The sequence below is a fragment of the Neofelis nebulosa genome, chromosome 3 (assembly GCF_028018385.1).
Source record: "Neofelis nebulosa isolate mNeoNeb1 chromosome 3, mNeoNeb1.pri, whole genome shotgun sequence".
Lineage (NCBI taxonomy): Eukaryota > Metazoa > Chordata > Mammalia > Carnivora > Felidae > Neofelis > Neofelis nebulosa.
This window is the reverse complement of record NC_080784.1, coordinates 81969462-81993327: the sequence shown is the minus strand read 5'-3', so window position 1 is coordinate 81993327 and position 23866 is coordinate 81969462. Positions and strand designations below refer to the sequence as shown.

At 37.5% G+C, this 23866-nt stretch overlaps 1 pseudogene; it reads left to right on the top strand.

Moving 5' to 3' along the window:
- Window positions 1-679: 679 nt before the first annotated feature.
- LOC131508005 (V-type proton ATPase subunit D-like) lies at window positions 680-23167 on the top strand (annotated as a pseudogene).
- The last annotated feature ends 699 nt before the right edge of the window (window positions 23168-23866 follow it).

Sequence of the window (23866 nt, the reverse complement as noted above, 5' to 3'; positions counted from 1 at the left end):
CCTTTTCTGGGTTTTCTATTCTTTTCCATTGATCTGTTTTTGTGCTAGTACCATACTATCTTGATGACTATAGCTTTTGTAACACAGCTTGAAGTCTGTCCGGAATGGTAATGCCTCCAGTTTTGTTTTTCTTTTTCAGAATTGGCTTAGATGTTCGGGGTCTTTTGTGGTTCCATACAAATCTTAGGACTGTTTGTTCTAGCTCTGCAAAAAATGCTGGTGGTATTTTTATAGGGATTACATTAAATGTGTAGATTGCTTTGGGTAGTATAAACATTTTAACAATGTTTGTTCTTCTAATCCATGAACATGGAATGTTTTTCCATTTCTTTATGTCCTCCTTAATTTCTTTCATAACTGTTCTATAGTTTTCAGAGTATAGCTCTTTTACCTCTTTAGTTAGGTTTATTCCCAGGTATCTTATTGTTTTTGGTGCAGTTGCATATGGGATCAATTCCTTGATTTCTTTTTCTGCTGCTTCATTATTGGTGTATAGAAATGCAACAAATTCGTGCACATTGATTTTATACTCTGTGACTTTGCCGAATCCATGTATTAGTTCTAGCAATCTTTTGGTGGAGTCTTTTGGGTTTTCTACATAGAGTATCATGTTGTCTGCATACAAAAAGTCTATTTCTTATTTGCTTTGAATATATAATAGTCTGGCCACTGTATAATAATGCAGTCCCCACATTTCCCAGCAGCTGGGGAGCTGGCCTTGACTGTCCATTGCCCTGCAGGGCTTGGCCAAGAGCCAGGCCACAAGAAAAGGCAGTGTGGAAGTCAGGTGAGGAGAATTAGTTAAGCTTTTAATTAACTCACCCTTTCCTATTGTGCGGATAAGTGTGGAGACTCAAACCTTCCATTATACCTCAAATGCTCAAACTAAGCCACATATTGACACAAGCAATAAAACAGTTCACTAAGCTTTAAGAAGGAGAGTAAAGAGGTGTAGCAAGGCTTTAAAGAGCTACTCAGCAAGAATTTGTATGGATATGCAGATGTGGGGCATCAAAGGGCTGGGAGTTTGTCTCTAGTCAGTGCTGCCACTCTTCTCAGTGTGGAAGGCATCCTGTTGTTCATGAAAGTAATAGGACATTTGAAAACATCCAACTTATACATCTGTATGTAGCTAACCTGGATACCACTGGACATATTTAATTTATTTATACCTATGGACTATTGTCCTGGAGGATGGTTCTTAATCTGGGCATGTTCTAAACCTCCTTTTAAGTCCCCTAATTCTTATAGATCATCGTTTTGTATCATCATACACTTATGTGGCCCCTGTCTCTAAGGTCAACTTCTGAATTTTTAATGGTGGGTATGTTTATTGTTATCACATAATAAGAAGTCCTGAGAGACAACACTCTAAAGCTGGTTAATCTAATGTGAAATCAAAAGGTTATCCACTGAAGGAGCGGGACAAAGTAACCTGTTGCCTAGTGTAATACCAAGCCCCAGCTACACAGCAGAATTGGTCATTTGAGTCTCAGACTCTTCAATAAATGCAGACCAGCCAGGTGTGCAGGTAGGCAAAGTGGGGAGTCAAGGACATGATTGGCAGTTAAGTCAACTGCTTGGGGCTTCTGCTGGGAGTTTGGGGACAGAAGTGAGGAGCACAAGTGTGTGTACTAAAGAGAATCTGATCTTCACTTACTGTCTGGGGGATTTAGTAGACATATAATATAAAAATGGCAAAAGGTAGGGGCACCTGGGTGGCTCAGTCAGTTGAGCGTCTGACTCCAGCTCAGGTCATGATCTCACAGCTCGTGAGTTCAAACCCTGCATCGGGCTCTGTGCTGACAGCTTGGAGCCTGGAGCCTCCTTCCGATTCTGTGTCCCTCTCTCTCTGCCCCTAACCAACTTGCATTCTGTCTCTGTCTCAAAAATAAACATTTAAAAAAATTAAAAAATAAAAGATTAAAAAAATGTCAAAATGTGACTTACCTTGTGTTATTTTTCAAATATAAATGATAGACTTTAAACTGAATGAGATGATGACCATGTAAGAAATAAGGATAACATAAAAGCAAATAACTTATTACAAATATTAGTCACTATATTTGTACCTCTGTCAGACTTAGTTTCAAAGCAGTTTTTTGTGTTGCTGACTCTGAGGCTGAGCTCTGAGAGACCATGGCAAGGAAGTAGTCTGTTCTCTTTCAGCATAACTAGGATGGGTCAGCTGTTGCCTGTGCCTATTTCTGAAGCTGTCACTTCCCTGTTGCCCTGTCTTGCCCTATTGACCTTTTGACTAGAAGAGAATTCTTTTTTTTTTTTTTAATTTACCATCTTAACCAGTTTTTTTTAATGCTTATTTATTTTTGAAGGAAAGAGAAAGACAGAGAGACAGAGCATGAGCAGGGGGAGGGGCAGACCGAGAGAGGGAGACCAGAATCTGAAGCAGGCTGTCAGCACAGAGCCCGACATGGGGCTTGGATTCACGAATGGTGAGATCATGACCTGAGCCGAACGCCAAAGTCAGAGAGAGAGGAAGACAGGATCTGCAGTGGTCTCTGTGCTGACAGCAGGGAGCCCCATGTGGGGCTCTAATTCACAAACGGTGGGATCATGACCTGAGCTGAAGTTGGATACTTAATTGACTGAGCCACCCAGGCACCCTGAAGATAATTATTAATGACCTTCCTCATCCTCCTGAGTAGAAATTTGAAGCATGATGTGACTCACAGTGCAAATGGGTTATGTAGAGGTTGGACAAGAAGGGGGATACGTGTGGATTGAGAATGGGGTAGGTGAGGTCAGTGTACATGGCCCAGGGTCAAGGGATAGGAAGGTCTGAACTATGGGGTAGGCTTGTGGAGTCAACTGCCAGACTTTGCCTTAATCTTAGAAAGAGTTGTTTCTGTTTCCTTCTATGCAATTTAGATTCATCCTTAAAGAAACAGCTGACCTGCTGTGTAATGGTGTTTGGTCTCTGAATGTTATAGATGTTAGGAAATTAGGGAAGCAAATATTCCTTCCTGTTATAATTGACCAGCTTGTACCTCATTCTGTATGTTCCTTTTCAGTTTGTTCACTTACCCGGAATAGGTCAAGGACATTGGATCTATATGGTATGCAGTAATATTTTGAAATAAATGACTGTTTTTGAGAAACATTTTGTAAGTTTGGGAAGATCAGACGTTCAAAGAATCAAAGAACACCAATCTTACATTTAAATGCTTAAGTTTTATCATTTATTAAACCTCAAAGTTAATAGTTTTCATCATTAAAATTATAAATGTTTGTTATAGGAAATGTGGTAATAATGAAATATTTAAACTATGACATAATTATATAAAGGATAAAAGATTACTCATGCCTCACTAATCAAAGTCTATTAACATTTTGGAGTTTTTTGTTTGCTTCTTCTATCTTTTCTATCTACTTATTTTTCCAGAATTGTCTATATAGATTTGTATTTTGCTTTTTCACTTAGGACAAGAATCCTGGGAGCAGACAGGCTCCAGGCAACATGCAGTCTTCTTTATTATGGCAACATTATTCTCTGTTGTGAAGTTATAATTTACCTATTTGTTTTCCTTTTTATTGGGTCATCGAAGACCGAGTATGATGTTTGGTATGTAAATGCTGTTATACTATACTTCTTGATACATATGACCTCTGGGGTTAGATTCTATTCTTAGCATGGATAGCAGTCATGAATTTACAGAGTCCTGATATATGTTATCAAATTACTTTCCAAAAATCTAACAGTTCACACTTGGGACATCTGGAGTTCTGTATGTCAAGTATCCCTTTGCTCCTCTTACAGTGGGAGTACTTGCCTTGTTTTGATCTACCTCATCAGATGATGTGACTGTGGGAACAAGGAGTGCTACCAAGCAACAGCATATCTTCCCAGCTCTTAAGAGTTGATCTCATTGGGGCATGTGACCCAACTTTGGCCAATCTGACTTCTTTCATTGAGTTTTTATATACTAATGGTTGAGGTATTCTGTCTTCTGGGATTTCTAAACTGTGTGGATATAACTTGGAGCTACCTGCTGCAAAGATTCCTGACTTAGACTAGGAATCTCTCTGTGATTGTAGAGAAAACGGGCAATACAAAGGGAAATTGAGAAAAGACACTGTGGGCTGGGAGGGGGGGTTAGGATGGGACAGGAAAGGAGGGTGGGAGGAAGAGGCGTGAGGAGAATGGAGAAGGGAATGGGGAAAGAAGTAGAAGAACAGAGGATAGAGGAGATAGTTGAGTTCTTCAATTCCTTTATTCCTGGCATTAATGGCATCCATGTCCTTTCCAGTTGCATGAGCCAATAAATTCTTTTATGTGGTTAAGTTTGAATAGAATTTCTGTAGCTTGTTTCTGAAAGAGTCCTAATATACATTCTCACTTTTTCTATAGTTTCAGTTTGTTTGTTTGTTTGTCTATTTAAAATAATTTTTTATTTAAAATTTAAAAAAAATGTTTTTTTTAAGTTTATTTATTTATTTTGAGAGAGACAGAGACAGTACAAGTCGGGGTGGGGCAAGAGAGAGAGAGAGAGAGCACGAGAGAGAATCCCAAGCAGGCTCCGTGCTATCATGGCAGAGCCCAATGTGAGGCTCAAACCCACAAAGCCACAAGATTATGACCTGAGCAAAAACCAAGAGTCCGAAGCTCAACTAACTGAGCCACCCAAGGGCCCTAAAGATTTTTTATTTTTAAGTAATTTCTACATCCAACATAGGGCTTGAACTCACAACCCTGAGATCAAGAGTTGCACATCTACCCATAGCGCCAACCAGGTGCCCCTCTATAGTTTCAGTTTAAATTAAAAATCTATGGTATAAATGTCCTATTCTACCATGCACTGATACCAACTGTTAATCAGAATTAGCATCAGTATTAATTACAATGCATATTCATGCTTAAACTAAAAGTCCTAAGTTGGCTAGCATTTGTATCAAGATTAGTGACAACAGAAATAAATACATTTTAAATTGATAAATGAGGTGTTGAATGAGTATTAAAAGTTTAGGGGAGGGGCGCCTGGGTGGCGCAGTCGGTTAAGCGTCCGACTTCAGCCAGGTCACGATCTCGCGGTCCGTGAGTTCGAGCCCCGCGTCAGGCTCTGGGCGGGTGGCTCGGAGCCTGGAGCCCGTTTCCGATTCTGTGTCTCCCTCTCTCTCTGTCCCTCCCCCGTTCATGCTCTGTCTCTCTCTGTCCCAAAAATAAATAAACGTTGAAAAAAAAATTAAAAAAAAAAAAGTTTAGGGGACATTTACTCTTCACCTTAAATTTAATTTGATAGGTTTATAACTTTTCTTTTCCCTCCAACCTTCTTTAATTCTTAGGTAGAAAAATTCCAAGAAAAGATTGTTTTGCTATTATTGAACACTTGATTTGTTCATGAAAAAGAAAATCATATATTTATTTCCTTCAAGAGCATCCAATATGTTTCTTAGTTTTTTCTAATGTTTGGGTTGTATCTAGGACCATATTTGAGAGTACATTATATCCATTCCAACATGTCCTGAGATGCTCCCAAAGTGGGATGATTGATAGGTGTCATTGACTTGAGCAATTCCTAAAAGTTTTCCGTCATAAAGTAGATATGAAAAGGTCTCTAGGGTAAAAGGGAAGGAGGGACTTGGTTAAACTAGTTGGATTCTCAAAGCCTTTAAAGTGCTAATTTGCTAACACTCCAAAGGGAACTGCAAAAGGCTGAACATTTTTAAACCACGAAGAACCTTTTTCATTTAACATTTTATTGGCTACATGTTTGGTTTTGGAAATAAAGTAGTAAACAGGGTAAGAAGCTGCTTTTCACAGAATTTTTGTTACTTACAAGTCATTTGCTCTGCTGGAACATGACTACAAGTGAACACCCATATATCATATGCCCGCATATTTAAAAGCTATACGTTAAGCTAACAAATTGGTCAAATGTGTCCCATGCTCTTGCCTTGACTGATACATCTGCAAAATGAAAGCAGACCAAGCTTTCATTTAGAGTTTTTGGATTCCTTGGTGTGTTGTGATGGTGAAGGTAGAGAATGCCCCTGGCTCCCTGCTTCTGGGCCTCTTTCCCACTTCTCTTCCCCACCCAGAAGAAGTGTTGCTTGCCTGTTTGTGAACACCACAGTACCTTCAGCCAAAGTCTACCCCCCACCCCCAGTGGGGAAAGCCACAGAACTGAGGGTGGTGGGGAGCAGGTAGGGTAGGGGTCCCCATATCTGGTTTTGAGGGTGGTACTGCTTACTACATTACCTTGCATATCCTTGTCCTGAGGGATGCACTTTGGGAAACTGATTAAGTTCACCATTTTGAAAACAGTGACAACCTTGAGAAGATGGTACCATAGAGTTTTGGTGTAAATATAGCTCGTGTTGTCTTTATGACAAGAGGTGGATTAGAAGTTGAAACAGTTACCGTAAACGATTGGAATTATATTAAATGAATTTACCTCTCTTCCCGAAGCCATGTTTCAACTATAACATATTTGTTTTAAATCTGGCAGTAATTGATAAAGACTTTTTTTTTTTAACATTTATTTATTTTTGAGAGGGAGAGAGAGAGCCAGCACCGGTGGGGGAGGGGCATAGAGAGGGAGACAGAGGATCTGAAGCAGGCTCAGTACTGTCAGCACAGAGCCCCATGTGGGGCTCGAACCCATGAACTGTGAGATCATGACCTGAGCTGAAATCAAGAGTCAGCCGCTCAACTGACTGAGCTACCCAGGTGCCCCTTCTGCTAATAAAGACTTCTGAACTCCAAGTTCTGCCCAGAACATAAGCATTTGGTTCTGTAAGAAGTTGAGAGCTACCATTTAGTTCTTACTCGGTGTTTCAAAATAAGCAGCATATATTGTTAGTAACCTGAAATAATAGCAAATAATAGCAGGGAAAAGAGAAAATGTAGAAAGTTGACAGAAAAACTATAAAAGCACAGCCATCAGTGGCCATGTAGTATATAGGAACAGTCTTACACCCCTCAATCCTTGCTCCCTAGGACTTTGTGATAGATTTATGGTTTCCGTAGATTTAGAATGAAATTATTTTTGTATTACTCTTTGTTAAAAAAAAGATAATATGGCACAACAGATTTTTTATGTGCTTAAAATTCAAAAAATGTTTTGAGATAATGGCTCTTGTTATTAGTAATATTCACTTATGTGGCACCTAATAAGGAAATTAATATTTATAGTTGCTGAAAACTTCCAGATGAATGGCATTTACTAGCATGAAAATTACCATTCTTACACTTAAAATCCTGCATAACATGACCTATTTTTCTTTTGAAGGATGCTGTCCTGGGGCACCTGGGTGGCTCAGTCTATTAAGCATCTGACTTTGGTTTCAGCTCAGGACATGATTTCATAGTTGGTGAGTTCGAGCCCCAAACTGGGCTCTGGGCTGACAGTGCAGAGCCTGCTTGGGATATTCTCTCTCTCTCTCTTTCTGCCTCTCCCCTGTTCATGTTCTCTCTCTCAAAATAAATAAATAAACTTAAAAATTTTTTTAAAGGAGGCTGTCCTTCTTCAGCACTCTCCTACCCATGCTGCATGGAGTCCTAGGAAGCCTTTTGGAGAAAGGGTATGCTAGGGTTATGCTGGGGTGTACTGAAGGGTATACTAGGGTATACTGAAGGGTATGCTTGGAAGAACTCATATCATCCTCTGATAAGGATTCTTTCGAATATTGGATGGGAGAATCATTCCTGCCCACCGATTGACCCTTTTTGGGGGGCTAGAACAGTTTTTGCTAAAAAATGTTGACAGGCTGGATCATTGCTGACTGCATCTGACTAAAAGTTCCCTTCATTTCATTTAGAATATGTGGCAGACATTTTCTGGAAGCATTTTGTGATCTTACTCGGGCAAAATGTTTACTTGCCAGTAGATTTAGTGAATGAGAGGGAAGAACAATGAACATGCAGGCATTATGTATGTGCCCTGAATTTAAGTTGTTGACAGACATCAACTATGACAACACTATGCTACAGATTTCTTTATTTTCTGCAGTTGAGGTTCAGAGACATGAATTATACTTGATTGCACAATATCTCTTCACAGAAATTGTAAGGAGAATGGCATGCCCTAACAGTGCTTCTTTACACAGAACACCCTAGTTCACTGTTTCCCCTCTGGCTTTTCTTAAACAAGCAATTTATTCTCAACAGTTTTAAATTTAAAATCAATATTTCTAATACAATAGTTTTACACTTTTCATCTTTATGTATGGACATGTATTGGAAGAGAATCCAAATGAGTTTAAGCAGTAAAGACGAGGCTGTCGATAAAAACATTCTAGGGAAGTCTATGAAAATGAAGTATTTCTGTTTATCTTTCAACAACAAAAATATATATGGAAGGGCACGTTGTGTAACTTTTATTCATTAATTAGATGTTAAGCAGTAGAAATGGTTTTGGGAAAAGCAAGTGCATTAAATTTTGTGGTACAAATTTTTAAAAATCTATGAAAGTATACATTTTGATGTTTAGCTTTCACTCATATCTGTATTTTCCCTATTACCCCAACCCACTTTTATTAGACTTTTGTATATCCTACCACTGTTTTGTTTTTGTAATTAAATTAAATTTAAAAATTTTAAACTTTTTTTTTTTTTAAATAGTTTTAGGTTTACGACGAAATTGAGAGAAAAGTACAGAGATTTCCTATGTATCTCTGGCCGCCACACAGGTGTAACCTCCTCCATTATCAACATCCTACACAAGAGTGGGACATTTGTTACAAGTGATGAACCTCCATTGACACATCACGATCATCCAAATTCAATAGTTTACATTAGGATTCACTCTTGGCATTGTACCTTCTATGAGTTTGGACCAATGTATAATGTGGACACATCCACATTATAGTATCATACAAAGTATTTTCATTGCCCTAAAAATCCTCTGTGCTCTGCCTATTCATCCTTCTCACTACCCCCAAGCCCTGGTCTCTTTATTTTCTCCATAGTTTCGCTTTTTCCAGAATGTCACGTAGGTAGAATCATATAGTATATAGCCTTTTCAGATTGGCTTCCTTCAGTTAGTAATATGCATCAAGGTTCCTCCATGTCTTTTCATGGCTTGATAATTCATTTCTTTTTTATTGGTGAATAATATTCCATTGTCTGGATGTACCAAATTAATGGAGAAAAATTTAAGTAGTACCTCAATGTAAGCACTTTGAGCAACTTCTGGAATCCCCAAATAAATTTTCTCTGCTGTTCTACTGAAGCATGCCATCAATCAAGAGTGCTCAGTACTTACTTCATTTATTTTTAAAGTGTTTATTTATTTTTAAGAGAGAGAGAGCGTGTGCATGTGGGAGGGGCAGAGAGAGAGAGAGAAGCAGAGGATCTGAAGTGGCCTCTGTGCTGACAGCAGAAAGCCCTACACAGCTCTTGAGCTCACAAACCACAAGATCGTGATCTAAGCTGAAGTCTGATGCTTCACCGACTGAGCCACCAGGCGTCCCAGTATTTACTTTAAAAGAGCAATACACTTAAATTATTTTCAAACTACCGAGTGAATTTTTTAATTTGACATCCTACTTGTTTTCGAGTTTTGCCAATTATAAATAAAGCTGCTGTAAACATCCGTGCACAGATTTTTGTATGGACATAAGTTTAACTCCTTTTGGTAAATACCAAGGGTTGTGACTGTTAGATTGTATGGTAAGAAGATATTTAGTTTTTTAAGAAATTGCCAAACCGCCCCCCAAAACGCTGGCTGTCCGTTGCCACCAACAATGTGTGCCACTTCCTGTAGCTCCACATACTTGTCACCTTTTGCTAGTGTCAGTGTTTTGGATTTTGGCCATTCTAACAGGTGCGTAGTAAAGCATCTTTTCATGTGTTTATTTGCCATCTGTATATCTTTTTTGGTGAGGTGTCTGTTCAGGTCTTTGGCCCATTTTTTAATTGGGTTGTTTGTTTTCTTATTGAGTTTTAAGAATTTTTGGGGTGCCTGGGTGGCTCGGTCGGTTGAGCGTCCGACTTCAGCTCAGGTCACGATCTCACGGTCCGTGAGTTCAAGCCCCGTGTCGGGCTCTGGGCTGATGGCTCAGAGCCTGGAGCATGCTTCCAATTCTGTGTCTCCCTCTCTCTCTGCCCCTCCCCCGTTCATGCTCTGTCTCTCTCTGTCTCAAAAATAAGTAAACATTAAAAAAGAAAAATTAAAAAAAAAAAAAAAAAAAAAAAAGAATTTTTTGCATAGGGGCGCCTACAAAACCCAAGACCATGACCTGAGCCAAAATCAAGAGTGAGACGCTAAAATCCACTGAGCCTAGATTAATTTTTTTTATGTGGATTTTTAGTCATTCTAGAACCATTTGTTGAAAGGACTATTTTTTCTCCATTAAAAAAAATTTTTAGTGTTTATTTATTTTTGAGAGAGACAGAGACAAAATGTGAGTGGGTTAGGGGCAGAGAGAGAGGGAGACACAGAATCTGAAGCAGGTGCTAGGCTCTGAGTGGGGCTCGAACTCACCAGTTGTGGGATCATGATCTGAGCCGAAGTCAGTCGCTCAACCAACTGAGCCACCCAGGTGCCCCTATTTTTTTCTCCATTGTATTGTCTTTGCTCTGTCAGAGATAATTTGACTATATGAGTGCATTTCTGGGCTCTCTATTCCGTTCTTTTTCTTTTTTGTTTCCTTTTTTTTTTTTTTTTTTGCCAATATCATACTGTCTTGATTACTGTAGCTTTAGAGTAACTATTAAAGTCATGTAGTGTCAGTCTACCAACTTAAAAAAATTATCATTTGTCAAATTTTGGTATATTATCAAAGGAGAATACCCATAGTTATCTGAAAAGACTGTTAAATACTTCATCCTTTTCCAAGTGAATATCTGTGTGGGGTTGGATTTTCTTCATATACTCCAAATAATATATTGCTAACAGATTTTTTTAAATATGAAATTTATTGTCAAATTGGTTTCCATACAACACCCAGTGCTCATCCCAACAGGTGCCTTCCTCAATCAATCCCCATCACCCACCCTCTTCTCCCTCCCACCCCCCATCAACCCTCAGTTTGTTCTCAGTTTTTAAGGGTCTCTTATGTTTTGGCTCCCTCCCTCTCTAACCTTTTTTTTTCCTTCCCCTCCCTCATGGTCTTCTGTTAAGTTTCTCAGGATCCACATAAGAGTGAAAACATATGGTATCTGTCTTTCTCTGTATGACTTATTTCACTTAGCATAACACTCTCCAGTTCTATCCACGTTGCTACAAAAGGCCATATTTCATTCTTTCTCATTGCCACGTAGTATTCCATTGTGTATATAAACCACAATTTCTTTATCCATTCATCAGTTGATGGACATTTAGGCTCTTTCTATAATTTGGCTATTTGCTAACAGATTAAATTCAGAAGCAGTTATGAGAATCTAGCTGTGTTCTATTAAGCCTAATATTAAGTTCTATTAAAAATATTTGCAAAGTATAAAGAACTTCTCACTAAGTTTTTTGTTTTAGAGAACAGTTATTTTCATAAAAACGTGCCATTTGTATTAACATGTAATAGGTTTACTATGTAACTTTAAAATAAATACATATTAAAATTTTTTTCTTCAATTTTTAATATGGTAAGTATCAATATATATAACCCACATAAACCAAAACTTTTGAGGTCATCAATAATTTTTCAGAGTCTGAAATCCCCTGAAACCAAAATGTTTGAGAAACATACTCTTAATACTCTGTTAGTATTGGGCAACTTGAAAGAGTGAGGTCTGAAAATCAAGGCCAATTATTCATGAGGTTTATTTTTGTTATTTGCATGTTCTGTTCTGAGTCAATCATGTTTCCATTGCCACAAGTGGAATTTGTTTGCTTTAGAATAGTGCATCAACTGAGCTAAACTATTGTGAACTGGTCCTTCTCTCCTATTTTTACCATTTTGATTCCAGCTAGATGATTCCTGTTTATCTCAGTTCCTCTTAGGCCTTAAATAACCTTTAAGGTTATTATTCTTTATGGTTTTTATTCTTGTATTCTTAATTCACAATGAATTATGGGGCTTCAACCCACAACCCAGAGATCAAGAGTCGCATGCTCTATTTACCGAACCAGCCAGAGGCCCCCTTGCCTTTTTTTTTTTAAGTGAAGTTGACATTTTATTTTTTTGGGGTTTTGTTTGTTTGTTTTGTTTTTTAAAAGATTTTTTGTTTTTTGAGTAAAGTCCAAGTCCATTCTGAGGCAGTGCTGTGACCCTGTTGGGGGAGTACATTGGGAATGGGATATGGCTGTGTGTGGTAGTTGCCTAGAGGCTTCTGTGAAGTTTTACAAATGGCAGTGGGGTATGGATGAGAATAAATCATCATTATCAACAAGAAGAATAATGATAACATGATCCATTTAGCATTTTTATATCCAATTTCTGTGGTCTTTTGTATCTGGGCAAATTTGAGTTTGGACGTAAAGAATTTTTGTATATACTTATATGGATTTGGGATAAGTTTCTGTGTAGGAAATGGATGTTTGATTACATATTTCCTTTTAGAGATGCACCCATGGTTTGGTATTAGCCTAAGTATTGGCCAAAATTTTTGTCTTTGGTTTAGCCTAAGGCCACTGGAGACCAAATGCCTACTTCAATTGTCATCCTAAATATTTGCAGAATCAGGAATGTGGTCGAATAGGTTACTATCACTATCACATCAAATCTGCACACAATGTTGTATACAATGCCAAAAACAGGAACAAAGCATATCATTAAAATTATTGCTACTATCTGAATATTCTCTTTCAAATGTAGATATTCTATATATGGTTTAAAATAAAAAATATGTCTATAGATTTAAAATGTTGAGAGTCTATCAACCCACTGAAATATAAATATAGGGGAGACTGGGTGACTCAGTGGGTTACCCCCAGGTCATGACCCCCCAGTTTGTGGGTTTGAGCCTTGCATCAGGCTCTGTGCTGACAGCTCAGAGCCTGGAGCCTGCTTCAGATTCTGTGTCTCCCTCTCTCTGCCCCTACCCTGCTCATGTTCAGTCTTTATCTCTCAAAAATGAGTAAATGTTAAAAAAAATTTTTTTAAGCTTTATTATAAAAAAGAAAAAGAAAGAAATATAAATGTTATAAAATGGGGCAATATTTAAGGACGATTGTGCAAATTGCTAACTTTCCACACAAAAATAATTGGAAGATTTTATATAATAAACTTATGAGGAAGTAGATTTAAAATAAAGATTAATTTTAAGGGAGCATATACTAGCTAGAAAACATTAATAATATTATATCCTCTTAGAGTCAGTACATATTTATAAAAGTTAAATAATATAAGAAAGAATAATAGAAATCATATTGTGAAGATTAGAATTAGTCCTCAGAGTCGTATTAGTATTCAACTATTAATAAAAATAACCTTTCAAGTTATTTTTATTTTATAGTTTTGTTGTTGCTGTTGTTGTTATTGTTGTTGTTTTAGTTACTTACTTCCATGAGGCCATGAGTCTTTCAGGAAAAAGTTCACTTTGGAAATTCTTCACAGCTTGAAGGATGGATGGAAAGCAAAATGTTAAGTTTGCTTTGTTAAAATTTCACAAGGTGGGAAAACAACCCAAATCATGTTTAACACCTGTAATAAATCATCTTTGATGGAGGCCTAACAAAGAATATATGGAATCAAGGAAGACAGTTTTAAAGAAAAATGAAAAACTCCTAAGATATGTTCTGCCAACCTGCAAGCATGCATCTATTTTGGGTCACGCATCAGGTATACGTGAACACAGGAGCAGTCTTTCAGTTGACAGTGCTGAAACATTTTTCTTTTATTATGTCAAATTTTAAAAAATTTACTGCTGGTCTTTATAATAAAATTATAGTAAAAATTACTTTTGGGTAAAATTCCAAGATTCTGACATCTGAGAAGTTCAGTCTATGATGGCAAACTCAGGTTTGGGTCTTTGTTTTGGCTGAACGTTGATTTTCACATTTGTTTATTTTGCATTACCCAAAATTTGGCGCACCTCTACGTCTTTAAAGCATTACTCCTGCAGTGCAAAGTAAAAAAGGAGGAATTCACAATGCCACTAAGAAGGTTGGACATTTTCCTCTGTGTTTTTCTTTGCTGCTGTCTGTTTTGCTATTTTTTTCTTTTCTGGGACACGCTTATTGAACTTCTGTCCCAATGTTTATCTTTTTTTCTTACAGTTTTGTAGAAGTTCTTCATAAATTTAGTTTATCCTTGTTTTATTACTCAGTTTGTAACTTTTTCTCCACTCTGCTTTTGGTGTCATTTGATACACTAACATTTTAAATTTAATTTATCAAATTTATCAGCATCTTTTGTTTGAAAAGTTCTTTTCTAACATGAGGTCATAAAATTATTCTCCCATGTTTTTTCTAAAAGTTTGAAGTTTTTCCCATCACATCTAAATCTTCAGTCAATTTAGAATTAATTTTTATGTGTATATTAAGGATCAATTTTACTATTACTTTGAATAACCAATTCTTCCAGTACTTTTCATTGAATATAGTGTGTTTCAGTGATTTTCAGTGTCATCTCCAGTATAAGTCAAGGTTTCATTTGTGTGTGATTCTGTTTGGAGTCTCACTATTCTATTCTATAGGTCAATTTCTCCCTTCATAAATGCAACATTTAAAAATTACAATAGGGTTATAATAATCTCGGTCTTTATGTGCAATAAGTGCTTTCCTCCTCCTCATTCTTCAATGATGTCTTGAGTATTTGTAAATTTTGCTTTTCCTTACAAATTAAAAAAAAAATTTAATGTTTATTTATTTTTGAGAGAAAGAGAGAGAGAGAGTGAGTGAGCATGCCCCAGTCGGGGAGGGGCAGAGAGAGAGGGAGACACAGAATCTGAAACAGGCTCCAGGCTCTGAGCTGTCAGCACAGAGCCCGATGCGGGGCTCAAACTCACAAACTGTGAGATCATGACCTGAGCTGAAGTTGGACACTCAACCGACTGAGCCACCCAGGTGCCCCCTTTTCCTTACAAATTTTAAAAGTAGGTTGCAATTCATTTGAAAATTCTGCTGTAGTTTTTGTTTTTTGAAATAAACTTTACATACAGTAAAACACAGATCTTAAATGTACAATTCAATGAATTTTGAAAAGTGTATGACCTTATGTAACCAGGAGCCAATCAAGATAAAGAATATTTCCATGACCTCAAAAAGTTCCCTTGTGGCCACCATCTGTTAATTCCTATCTGCCAGAAGCAACCACTGTTCTGGTGTCTATCATCAGAACTTAGTCTTGCGTGTTCTTCAATTTTAAATAAGTAAATCCATTTGGTATATACTCCTTTGTGTCTGGCTTTATTTTGTTCAACATAATGTTTTTGAAATTTATTCTTGCTTTGTGTATATCTGTAGTTAATTATTTTTTATCGTTGAGTAATATTTCATTGTGGACATCCCACGATTTGTTAACCCATTTTACTGTTGATGGTCATTGGGCTGTTTTCATTTTTTGGCTGTTATGGATAAAGCTGCTATAAATATTAACATAAAAGTCATTTCTCTTGGTAAGTATCTAAAAGTAGAATTCAAGGTTAATAAGGTAAGAGTATATTTAAATATATAAGAAACTATCAAATCATTTTTCCAAAGTGGTTGCACCATTTTACGTCCCATTGGCAATGCATGAGAGTTTTAGTTGTTCCACATCCCTGCCCAATGTTAAGAGGTGTCAAGTTTTAAAATATTAGCTCTTTTAGGGGCATCTGAGTGGTGCAGTCGGTTAAGTGTCTGACTCTTGATCTCGGCTTGGGTCATGATCTCACAGTTCATAAGTTAGAGCCCCACATCAGACTCTGTGCTGATGGCATGGAGCCTCCTTGGGATTTTGTCTCTCCTTCTCTCTGCCCCTCCCCCACTTGTGCATGTGCCCTTTCTCTCTCAAGGCAAATAGACTTACTAAAAAACAAAATATTAGCTATTGTAGTGAGCAGCATCAAGTAATACCTCATTGGTTTCTTTAATTTGCCTTACTCTGATGACTAGTAATGATTCATGGCTTATCGTCCATTCATAAATGTTCTTTTGTGAAGTGTTCTTTCGTGTTCAAGTCTCTTGCCTATTTAACAAATTTGAATGTGTGTCTTGTTACTACTGAGTTGTATGAGTTCTTTCTGTATTTTGGACATAAGACCTGTGTCATATATTTGTATTGTGAATAATTTTTCCAAAACTGTGTTTTGAATTTATTTTCAGAATAGTGTTTATTAACAATTGAAGGAGGGCTCCTGGTGTTTGGAGGTGTGTGTGTGTGTGTGTGTGTGTGTGTTTATTTTTGAATGTCTTTATTCCATCCATTTGGGGTATATTCACTCAACAGAGAATTCTATTTTAACAATTATTTCCTTCAGCAGTTTAAAAATGTCATTTAATTTTCTTCTGGCTTCCATTATTTTTGATGCAAAGTTTTCCTTTGTGTTGTTGTATTTGTTTGTGTTATTATATATTATGTATCTATTTTCCTGGGTACTTTTAGATATACTGTCTAACTTTGGTTGTCAGCAATTTGACTTTGATGTACCCAGCTTTTTCCCCTTTGAATTTATTTTGTTTGGAGTTCACTGAACTTGTTGGATCTTTAAGTTAATGTTTCCAAAACATTTGGAAATTTTTGACCATTATTTTTTAAGAAATATATATATCTGCCTTATCTTTCCACTCCATCTCCTCTCCTCTCCAGGGACTCTAGTGACACTATCCATGTTAGACCATTTTATATTATTCTACAGGTAACTGAGTGTCCATTATTTATTTAAATCATTTTTCTCTCTGATCTATTGGATAATTTCTTTTGATTTGCCTTCAAGTTCACTATAGCTTTATCTTGCAATCTCCAATGTCCTGTTAAACCCATCCAATAATTTATAAATGTGTCAGCATAATTTTCATTTCTACGACTTCCATTAAGTTCTTTCTTAATAGTTTCTATTTCTCTGCTGAGATTCCTCATATGTTTACTTATTATGATCATCTTTCCTTTAAGCCTATGAACAAATCTGTAAAGTCCATGTCTGCTGATACTAACCTCTGGATCATCTCAGGTCTGTGTCTATGGCTTGCTATTTTTCTTGGTTATGGGTCATAGTTTCTTAATTATTCATGTCTAATAATTTACTATTGTATGCTAGACATTGCTTTGATACATTTTTGGGAGACCAGATTTCTTTTTCTTTTGAAAGCTCTTGAGTGACGTGCTATAAAGCACAATAAATTACTGCCAGATCCCTTTGTTCATGACAAGTCTGCTATGACTTTTTTTTCACTATATGCACTTATGTGTGAAAATCACAAAAATTTCTCATATATACATATATTTATGCCCACACACCTATTTTCATGAAGTTGAAACATCTTGTATCACTTGAAATATTTTACTAATCATTAAATTATTACCTTCTATTCGTATTCATTTCTTCATAAGTATATTCTATTTTATTAATTACACTGTGAACCTCAGGGATGGATCTTTATTTTATATCTCTTTGTAGTCATGGCATTTGACACACAGCTAGAATTCAATAAAAGTTATTGTTCTTTTTTTTTTTTTTTTTTTTTTTTTATTTATTTTTGGGACAGAGAGAGACAGAGCATGAACGGGGGAGGGGCAGAGAGAGAGGGAGACACAGAATCGGAAACAGGCTCCAGGCTCCGAGCCATCAGCCCAGAGCCTGACGCGGGGCTCGAACTCACGGACCGCGAGATCGTGACCTGGCTGAAGTCGGACGCTTAACCGACTGCGCCACCCAGGCGCCCCTAAAAGTTATTGTTCTTAATGACAAGAAGAATGTCTTGCTCTGGTCCTTTGGGCTTTACTCCACTGTCTCTTCTGTAGCTAGTCTTACTCCACTTTTATGAGTAGCAAACACTGAGTTTATTCATTTATTCTCTCATACATTTATTCATCTACTCATTCAGCAACTATTTATTAAGAACCTACCATATGCCATTTCCTGTCTTGGTGCTGTGATTACAACAGTGGTAAGACAAACAGTGTTCACTCCCTCATAGAGCTTATGAATTAGTGGATTTGAGAGTTTAGCTAAGCTACCCCATGATATGGCTGCCTTGGCATCCATTTTGTTTGGCCAGCCAGTCTGGGAAGGTTTTAAAAGGACACACCCTCATGTAAGCACAAGCTCTTGGTAGCAGAGTCATAAGTAATTGCAAGTTCCTTCTATAGCTTTCCCAGTAGCCCTTAGAATAAATAGTCTTCCCCACCAGCCAGGGCCTTACCTTTGTGTGCCATTTATGGGGCTTACAAAGCCCTTTTGGTGTGAATTGGCCAACCCAGTCTTAGTCTGGGAATCCCAAAGTATTCTGTGTGGACCCTAATTTAAAAGGCATGTGCCCTAGGTCCTGCCTGTCTCTGACTGCACTCTGCCTCAACCTCCCCCCATGTGGTCCCTCAAAGCATTCTGTGTACTTCCTCTAGGACCTGTCAGTAATAAACTTCTCTATTTTAATTTCTCTTGTGGCCCTTTATTGCTCACCATCTGGCATCTTGTGCTCTATTTAACAAATGTTAATTTAATTAAGTCATAATAGTGATAGAAACAAATAATAAGGAAATAAACAAGTAACTGCATAAGATATAATTAGACAGTATTCTAGGAAGGAAAATAAATCAGGGGAAAGGGATAAAGAATAAAAGAAGTAGCTATTGTAGTGATAATGATGCATGGGTGGTTTTAAAAATAGGATATTGAGGAAAGGCCTCTCTGAATAGGTGATATTTGAGCATAGACTTCAAGCAGAGCAGTTAAGTGACTGTATATACACAGAATAAGGGGCTGGTTATTAGATGTGCTTTCAGAGGCATTGGAAAGGCTGCCTTCTCCACTAAGCTTCTGAAATCCAGCTATCTGAACTTTGCACCTTTATCTTAAGGCTTTATTGCCTTAACATGCAAATCCCTTTGGTAGAGTTTCTATTTAAACTTGTACCTGTCAAATATTTCTGTGTGAATAAATTTTGGAATTTTGATGAAGAGGTGAAAATAATAGTTCAAGCACCTGAGGAATCAGTGTACTATAGTTGTGAAGAGCACAAATCGCCTGGGTGACAAATCCTGGCTCTTTCACTTATTAGCTGTATGGCCTTCATCAGGTTACTTAATATCCTAATGCCTCAGTGACTTCAATTATAATATGGGGATAATAATAAATCTGTCCTAATATAGCTGATATGATGACAGTACCTTGTAGCATTTTCAAAATCATCATTGGCTCCTCCATCTGGGAGGATTACCCATCACTGCTCCATTGTTGACTTGGCCAAATAGCTTTTGTTTTTTGGCCTCTGAAATGTGAGCTTAAGTGATATATACAACTTATAAGCAGAAACTTTAAGATCCATCATATATTTTCACCATTCTCTCTCTCTTCTCTTCTGTGAGAATGATGTCTCCGACAGGGGTTTCTTCAGCCTGCATCCTGGAGTAAAGAGGGCATGAAGGAGAGCCACGGTCAAAGTCAACATATAAGTGAGACATACACATTGTTATGAGCCACTGAGATTTGGAGAGATTTCTTATTGCTGCATTTTTTTACCCTAACACTATGATATAAATCAATTATTATTTCTAACATGCTTATAACATTATGTGACACATAGTGTACATTAAATAAACAAATCTAACCTTAAAAGAATATAGCTGTTGAAGAAAAACCATAAGAAAATCACAAGGCTGGGACGCCAAAACCAATGATGTGTCATTTTCTTGCAGTCTGAACCAGATATTAGAAATAAGATGCTGGAGGGGTGCCTGGGTGGCTCAGTCGGTTGAGCGAAGGTCATGATCTCACGGTTTGTGGGTTCCAGCCCCGCTTCGGGCTCTGTGCTGACAGCTCAGAGCCTGGAGACTGCTTCTGATACTGTGTCTCCCTCTCTCTACCCCTCCCCCACTCATGCTCTCTCTCTCTCTCTCTCTCTCTGTCTCTCTCTGTCTCAGAAATAAGTAAACATTAAAAAAAATTAAAAAAAAAAGAAATAAGATGCTGGAGTCAAATAATTTGTTAATGTTCTGCATTACAATTGTTTCCCAACTATTTCTTATGGAGTCTTTACTCCTCACTCCTATGTATACTTCTTAAGAGTAGAGATTATGTGGCCTATTAAAAAATATGTACACAATGCCAATTTTAGTGTTCTCACAAAACAATCTCCCTAGTGTTTTTCAACTAACCGGATAGTCATAAGAAAAAAAAAAAACTTGTTAATCCGGATGTTTTGAAAAAAGGAGAGCTTCTATTCATCCTGTACATGTTATAAGAGTGACCATGATTTTCTTAATTGCATTCCATTTGTTTTGTTAACTAAGGTACTGTACTAAATTCTGAAGCTTATATTTGTCCTTAAATTTTTGCTTGGAAATTTAATTATTCCTAAGCTTTTCGACATAAATCGCTTCTGGTAGGTTAATGGGGTAAAGGAAGAATGAAGACTCCTTTTTCTTATTTATGTCTAACAAAAAGGCCACAGATTTAAGGATATATATGAGAAGTCAATCATAGCAATAACACCTTTTTAAAAGGGTAGGTTAATCTAAGTTGAATAAATTGTGATTAATAACTGATGTCAAAACTGGAGCAATTTCTTCCTTGAATAATTTAACAGTATTAAAAAATGTCTATGCTGTTAAAAAAATATTCTGCAGGGGGCGCCTGGGTGGCTCAGTAGGTTAATCATCTGTTGTGGATCAGCCCAGGTCATGATCTCACGGTTTGTGAGTTTGAGCCCTGCATGGGGCTCTGTGCCAATGGTGCAGAACCTGCTTGGGATTCTGTCTCTCTCTGTCTTGTCCCCTCCCCTACTTATTCTCTTACTTCTCTCTCTCAAAAATAAATAAATAAAAATTTGGAAAAAAAAAATCTTAAAAAAATATTCTGCAAAAAGTCTAGAAATGGAAAAGGAATTGGAGTATACATTCATAATAAAAATTTGGTGTATGAAAGGAAATTGAATGCAAATTTGTAATAATTTGTATGGTAAATTATCCTTTATAAAAGTGTTTAAAATGATCTCTTAATTAAATAGTTATTTAATTACAACCAAAGGTACTTAGTCATTAGGCTATTAGGGAAGAATTTAAACCACAAACAAATGAAATATCAAGAAAAAAATTAGAAAAAGTAGTGCATTTGTTTGAAAAAAGACCTTTTTGATTGGGGACTGGAAGGCATGAATTTTTTAAAATCTTACTTCTTAAAAGTTATTCTTTATTAAGTAGATAAGTTTGGAAAATATAATATATACCTGTGTTCCCCGCACTTACCTTTATCAAATCTATATATTATTATGTTTATTTCAGTTACTTATTTTTCTAAATATTTATTTATTTTGGGGCGAGAGAAAACCTAAGGAGGGGGAGGGGCAGAGTGAGAGGAGAGAGAGAATCCCAAGCAGGCTCCAAGCTGTCAGCACAGAGCCCCACATGGGGCTGGATCTCATGACCATGAGATCATGACCTGAGCTGAAATCAAGAGTTGTATGCTAAACCAACTGAGCCACCCTGGCATCCCTCAATTACTTCATTTTTAAAGAAATACAACATTACAGATGTAATTGCTGTCCCTCCCTGATTCTAGTTTCCTTCTTCCCTCCCTAAGAGTAAGTACTGTTCTGACACTACCTGCTGACTCAGGTAGAGGGAGACTGGCTGGGGCTGTTGCAGAACTATCAATATCTGGCCATCCAGTTGGGCAAAGACCGAATTGAAATCTTTCCCTCTCAAATGGCACAGCCCATCATGAGTGCTTCAGACAGGCTGAAACCTCCTGAAGAAAAAATCTGATGTCTTAACTCTTCCACTTCGATAGATCCTGAAGAAGATAATAGAGACTAACATGTAGATGGCTGAAGTGATGAGAGAAGCTGCCTTTTCGTTTGCTGAGGGCAAGTTCACCGCGAGGGACCTCTGCACCACAGTTATCTACAAGGTAACCCCTTGTAGCCCACGGAACCCCTACAAGGAAGCCCAAGTGAAGCTTCCAGAGAAGGAAGATAACTCTGCAGCTGGTGTTACTCTGCCAGTATTTGAGTATTCCCCCAAGGAACTGACAGTTGTGAACTGACTGGTTTAGCCAGAGGCAGGAGCACAACCAGCTAAATTAAAGAGGAAGTAAGCCAAAGCAGTGGAAGTACTGGTGGAAGGAGTAGCTTCAGTGCAGACTTCCTTTGTTACTTTGAAACTTTTTAAAAAAAAAAATTTAACGTTTATTTATTTTTGAGAGACAGAGCATGAGTGCGGGAGGGGCAGAGAGAGATGCAGACACAATTCGAAGCAGGCTCCAGCCTCTGAGCTGTCAGCACAGAGCCCAATTTGAGGCTTGAACCCGTGAATGATGAGATCACGACCTGAGCTGACGTCGGATGCTTAAGCGACTAAGCCACCCAAGCGCGCCTGAACAAAGCCATTAGGATAACCAACAGGTGTGTAAATGCCACTGAACGTGTCATCATTCCCCAGAATGAAAGTACCCTTGCCTACATCATTACAGAGCTGGATGAGAGAGAACAAGAAGAGTTCTATGGGTTAAAGAAAATACAGGGGAAGAAAAAGATTCTCAAGGAAAAGTTGGAGAAGGACTTGGAGCAACAGAAGACAGCTGGAGAGGTAATGGAGGCTGCTGATCTTTGGCTGAAGAGAAGGACGAGGATCTTCTTGAGTAATCGTTCCTGCTCTGGCTGTTTCAGAAACCCTAACACGGCACCATTTTAATTCACGGTATGTAGGTTCTGTACGTGTGGCTATTTATTTTTTGGCCTAAGAATTTCACTGTTTGTAAAATTTCCCTTGACGTTCAGTTCTGGGAGTACCTCTGCAGAATCATAATTCAGCAACCATTTATCACATGAGGTTTGTAAACCCTGCCCAGGAACTTGTAGGGCTTATTCTGCACAAGTGACATTTACTCCATTTACCTCTGTGATACAAGAGATCTGCTTACTGAGAATATCAGGAAATTCCCCTCAGGAAAGAGAAGTGGCCTCAGGCCAACATGTGTAGGCCAACCATTGCTGGAAGACCCTTGGTTCCTGCCCCCTCACTCCCCTCCGCACTGCTGTGTGAGATTGCTGCCGTCATCCTTGTGTTCTGGTACTTCTCTCCTCAAGCTTTATGAAAACCTTCCCGGTCTTTCCTTGCATGACCGGGCTCTGTCCTGTCCATCACGGGAGCTGTTCTGCCAATTTAAATGTGACTATGGTATAAACAGCAAAATGATTTTAAAAAAAGTAATCACTCTGTCGAAATTGTTAATTATCCTCATTTTACTTTTGATCTTTAACCGTACACACAAACACACACACGTATACAGCATACATGTGTAAAGTGTACAGCATTGTTTTACATTTTTAAATTTTGTTAAAATGTTATGATGTATGCACCTTTCTGAGGCGTTTATTTTTGTACAAATTATGTTTTTGGAGATTTGTCCATGTTGACGGTCATAGTACTGCTTCTTTCATTAGCTCCTGCGTGTGGTTCCATTGTATGAATGCCACAATATATGTATTCTCATAATAATGGATATCTCCAGCCTTTTTGCTACCGTAAACAAAGATGCAATAAAAATTCTGTTTATCTTGTTACGCATATATGAGAAAGTTTCTTTAGAGTATGTGCTCCGTGATTCATGGGGTATAACTGTCTTCAACTTTACTAGATAACACCCACTTGCTCTCAAAGGTTCATTCCACTTCTCCACATTCTCACCAACACTTGGGGTTATTAGAATTTTGTATTTTTTTGCCAAATTGGATGTGTATAAAATGTATCTTGTTGTTTGTTTGTTTGTTTTTTACTATGTATTTTCCTAATTAACTGTAAGGTTGATTATATTCTCATATTTTTCTTGACTCTTTGGAGCTCTTAGCCTATGACCTGTCTGCTCTTATACTTTGGCCATTTCTGTGTT